Here is a 5,816-nt window from a genome sequence, read left to right as displayed (position 1 = left end):
ATTCTTATTATTCTCTTGTACTGTAACTGAATCTATAGTAGGATTCTTATTGTGCTCTTGTACTATAACTGTATCTTGAACAATAATAGGTATAAAGAACTTATTATTATCAGTTACAGAATCCTCATCAAAAGCAAAATTTCTAATATTTCCTTCCCCCCAAACTTAACATCCTCAAGAAATCTCGCGTTTTCCATTTCAAAAATAGACCTTGATGCAGGATTGTAAAACTTGTACCACCGTGAACACTCAGCATAACCAACAAAGGAGCAACTAATTGTCCTTGAGTCCAATTTTCTTTCATGTGGCCTATAAGGTCGCGCCTCTGCTGGACATCCCCAAATATGCAAATGCTTTATACTGGGCCTTTTTGCAGTCTAAATTTCATAAGGAGTTTTGTTAACTGCTTTGCTTGGCACCCTATTAAGGATGTACACTGCGGTCTTTAAGGCTTCTCCCCAGAGTGATTCAGACAAGGAAGAATGACTAATCATACTTCTCACCATGTCCTTTTAAGGCTTCTCCCTAGAGTGATTCAGGCAAGGAAGAATGACTAATCATACTTCTCACCATGTCCTTAAGAGTTCGGTCCCTTCGCTCTGCAACACCATTCATGCTAGGTTTGCCTGGCATGGTGTATTGTGGAACAATACCACACTCCTCTAGGAAAAGAGCAAAAGGCCCGAGACGTTGCTCACCTGAACCATCATATCTTCCATAGTATTCACCTCCACCATCAGATTTGACAACTTTAATTTTCTTTCCAAGTTGAAGTTCAACTTCAGCTTTGAAAGACTTGAAAACATCCAAGGCTTGGGACTTTTCATGAATTAAATATAGATACCCGTAATGAGAGTAATCATCTATGAACGTAATAAAGTACCGTTGTCCATTCCAAGAGACAGAAGGGAATGGGCCACATATATCGGTATGTATCAGTTCTAAGACATCTTTAACTCTATCGAAACCTAATTTCCTTTCGTTTGTCCTTTTCCCCTTTATGCACTCAATGCAGACTTCAAAGTCCGCCAAATTTAGGGGTCCAAGAATTTCATCCGACACGAGCCTCTGAATTTTCTGTTTAGAGATGTGACCTAGGCGTTTGTACCATAATGATGCCGAATTCTCATTTAGTTTTCATTTTGTACCTGTTTGTAGTATTTCATTATTATAGGAATTTAATTCAAGCCTATATAGATTATCCACCAAATGACCAGAACAAATATTATTCAAATTATAGAAGAGACTGACTTTATTATCTCCGAACGAACAAAAATAACCTAATTTGTCCAAACGAGAAACAGAAACCAAATTCCGTCTAAATGACGGTACATAAAATGTCTCTAATAAATCCAAGTAAAATCCACTCGTGGAACATAATCTAAAGGTTCCTATAGCTTCGACTGTAACTATATTGCCGTCTGCCACATAGATGTATCTTTCAGCATCACTTGGCGGTTGGCTCCACAGGTAACCCTGCATAGTAACACTTACATGAGTAGTAGCAGTAGAATCTACCCACCAAGTATCAACAGGTGCATAACTTAAACTAGCCTCAGAACAAACGAAAGTAAGAATTATACCCTTCTTTACACGCCAGGTGGCATATTTGGTACAATCCTTCTTCAATGTGTCCCACCTTCTTACAGAAGAAATAGGTTGAAACTTGATCCTGTTTCTTAGCCTTTTTCTGCTGAGAAGGCACATCCGCAGTAGTATCACGCTTTCTTTTATACTGAGAAGATGAAGCCATGTGAGCACTTTCAGTCTTATCTTGCTGTAGCCTCTCTTCTTCTTGCACACAGTGAAATATAAGCTCATTTATGGACCAAGTGTCCTTCAGAGTGTTATAACTCACTTTGAATTGCCCAAAGTGTTCAGGAAGGGAAATCAAAATGAAATGCACGAGTAAATCTTCAGACAACTCTAACTTTAGTGCTTTCAATTTTGAAGCAAGATGAGACATTTCCATAATGTACTTCCTTATGTTCCCTTTACCTTTATACCTCATGGAGACAAGTTTGCTCAAAAGACTACTTGCCTCCGCCTTTTCATTCTTAGTAAAGAATTTTTCAACATCCTTTAGGAACTGTTTGGCATCTTTATCCTCAATAATTGAGCCCCGAAGTGCCTTAGGAATTGAGCGTTTCATGATCATAATGCTCATTCGATTGGATCTCTCCCACTTCTCTATTTTAACCTCATTAAGGTTTTCTGGCGTGGAAGTGGGTTTCTCCTCTCGAAGAGCTATATCTAGATCCATACAACCGAGGACAATCTCCACGGTATCCTTCCAAACTTTAAAGTTTGAACCATTCAGCATAGGAATACTGCTAATTTGTGCAGAAACATTGGTAGCTAAAACCATAGTTTCTGGATTAGAACAAAAGAATATGCAGTAAACATTAGTTAAATAATGAAAAAAATCCATATTGAGATATCTAGAACAACATTAATTTTCAATCTTTGGATAGAAAAATTAACTGTAAGTGATACTCTCATTGCAGTAATCAAATATTGTCAAAATTCTTGTCACACATTAAGCGTTTCTTTGGACTGACTTAATGCGCACATGGAAACTTAAACTTCGCAACCTATTTATTACTGCATATATTTTTTATTAATTGGCCAAACAATAACCTTCCTTTGGGCCGATTATTGATCGCATAATTAATAGAAAATAAACAAAAGTGTGCAATGCTTATTATTTGGCCAAACAATAAACTTCCCTTGGGCCGATTATTGTTCGCATAAATAATAAGTATTACTTTATTCTTAATCAGTTACCCAAATATTTATTTACCATTAATATGTGTATGTAATTCGGCCAAATATAGGTCTTCCTTTGGGCTGACCAATATTGCATGAATTACATATCACCATATTCCTAATGTTTTAAATAAATCAATTTTTACAAAAGAGGCTACTTTGACAGCATAATGTTCAATCAATTTATTCCAAAACTAAATCTTTATAAAATAGGTGGGTATAATAATCCAAATTGTTACTAGTGTCCTTATGTAGCAATTAAATAATATTTTTTTATTATTCAAATATTATTAATATGTATACATAACTAGGCCAAATATAGATCTTTCTTTGGGTAGATTAATATTCGCATAAGTGACATATACATAATAATCCTTATATCCCAAAAGGAATTGTTAATCAATTGTATACTAAATTAATAGCACACATAATTAAATCTGAAACAATCATATATATTAATACTCTATATTTTATGTTTCAGAATAAATCAATTATTATATCGAATTAAAAAAAATTGGATACAGTAAAATATATATATGCGCGGCCAATAATATGTATATACACGCAATAATATTAAAGCCATACCAAAGGCATAATAAAGCTATACATATATGCACAGTAGCACACCCATAATATACGTATGTGTATAAAGAATTGCAATACAGGGTATTTGCATTAAAAAAAATTAATCCTTGTGCTCGTGCATCAGTACCAGTTATATATAATGTGCACATACACATATATATCGATTGAAACAATAAAAAGAAAGAAAACTGATATTTTTTATGACTAAATTATGGATGGTTCTGATACTACTTGTTGGAATAAATTAATTTTATTAACCCAGATCATCCATATTAAATCACCAAAAATATCATAATGCGAAAGCGTACCTTTACTAGTAGAAATTAGAAATTAGATGGAAGAATTGTATCAGTCTTGTGGTTCTTTCGATCTTCCTCAACCAAAGCCTTCTGAATCCCTAGGCGGCTGAATTGTGACTCTTTTGATGGGGAAAGAGCAATAAAGGCAGCTTTGGTATGTTGGGGACCGAAACCCTGAAGGTCTATTTATATTTGAGTATGGCACCCATTAAACCCTAAAGCCAAAATAAGATAGTATCTAAAGTCCAAAAGATAATATATCTAAAATCCAAAAGATAATTATCTAAAGAACAAAAGATAATATCCGGTTTTATTCTCATTTAATTCCAAATCAAAAGTAATTATGACTTATTTAATTTAGCATTTATAACAATAAATGAGATCACCTTTATATAAGTCATTTAATTTGAAATAGAATAATTTGTGATAATAATTAATATATGTATTGTCCACAAATAAATTAGGAAATTAAATAATTTCCTAACAATTTGCCGATGCGGCCGTTGCATTAGATCTTGAAAGCAACTCTTCAAAAAGTGTTGCCTATTGACACCGGGACGTCACTTGAGTCACCAATCTTGGCGAGATTAACAACCCCACTATGGTGAAAGTAGCCAAGAACCCACCTTTGTTGGCTAAGTCAAGGATGCATCTCTTACTCTCAAAGGGCCTAGAGGAAAATAAGCACACAACTTATTTCATATATAATTCAATCAACTCAACTTCATAAGCAAAAGGGGGGTACATATGCATATTTATACTAGTAGGGGAGGGGGAATCTTCAAGACTCGGGCGATGTGGGACTAACTCATAACACAATATAATAATATATGCTAAACTAAACTACTTTAATTAACAACACAAATGTAAAGATATATGCTCCTGCATCATTCTCCCTGGGTTGGAAAGAGCTCTTGCATTATCTTTCCTGGGTTGAAAAAGACTCATCTCGTATTGGCAAAAGATTCTATTGGTGAGTGCATCTGACCTTGAAAGATGTTAAAAGGCATAGCTCAACTTGATTCTTTTGACCATCTACATGTTGTAAAGGAGTTAATATGATCTTCTTGCCATCTTTGATAAAAGAGTATATATTTTTGAAACCATCATGAATAGCTCGACGATCATATTGTCAAGGACGCCCTAACAGTAGGTGACACGCGTCCATCGGGATGACGTCACACTACACACTTTATCTTTGTATTTACTTCCCAAAGAAAATTGGACTAAACATCATTTTGTGACTTTAACTTCATTCTCCTTTTTTAACCAATGCAACTTGTATGGACGACGATGTAACTCGGTTGGAAGCTTCAGTTTGTGTACCATATAATTTGAGACAACATTTTCACAACTTCCGCTATCTATGATGACCTTGCAAAACCTTCTCTTCAACTGTGCATCTTGTGTGAAAGATGTTGTGGCGTTGCCAACTCTCGTCTTCTATTACCCTTGCAATATTCAAGCTTCGACAAACTACTAAAACTTCTCCACAATCGGCTGGAACTTCTTCAATAGCATAGTCAACCTCACATTCCTCCTCTTGCTCCTGAATTGTTTCTTCGTTAACTGTTTCCTGGACAAGAGTGATAACCCTTCTATTTGGACAATCAACAACAATATGCCCAAAACCTTGACATTTGAAGCATTTTTTACTTGATGATCCACGCTCCTTGTTGCTTTTATAAGATCCTGTCTTCATTTCTTGTTCAACATCAAAGATGACTTCTTTGTCCATCGGCGATTGAGTGTTATTTCTTTGTGTTATTTGCTTTTCAACCTTTAATGACAACCTAATGACATCATCCAAGGTCCAATATGGTTGCAGCTGAACGATATCAGAAATTTCTGTATTCAGTCCTCCAAGATAACGAGCAATTGTTTGTTCTTCAGGCTCTTGAATGTCACACTTCATAAGCAACTCTTCGAAATCTATTGTATATTCTTCTACAGATAATGACTTTTGCCTCAAATTATGAAATTTGATGAAGGTGCCTTGCTTGTAATGTTCAGGAAGGAACTTGCGCTTGAGCTCACGATGCATTTTGTCTCATGTCCTGTTCTTTCTTCTTCCTTCTCTTTCTCACTGACGCTTGAGATTCTTCCACCATATTGACGCATGCTTCTTCAACTTGATAGCTACAAGTTTCACGTGTCGTCTGA

This window comes from Arachis ipaensis, chromosome B06, assembly GCF_000816755.2.
Source record: "Arachis ipaensis cultivar K30076 chromosome B06, Araip1.1, whole genome shotgun sequence".
In the NCBI taxonomy this organism is placed as follows: Eukaryota; Viridiplantae; Streptophyta; class Magnoliopsida; order Fabales; family Fabaceae; genus Arachis; species Arachis ipaensis.
This window is presented reverse-complemented; position numbering follows the sequence as displayed.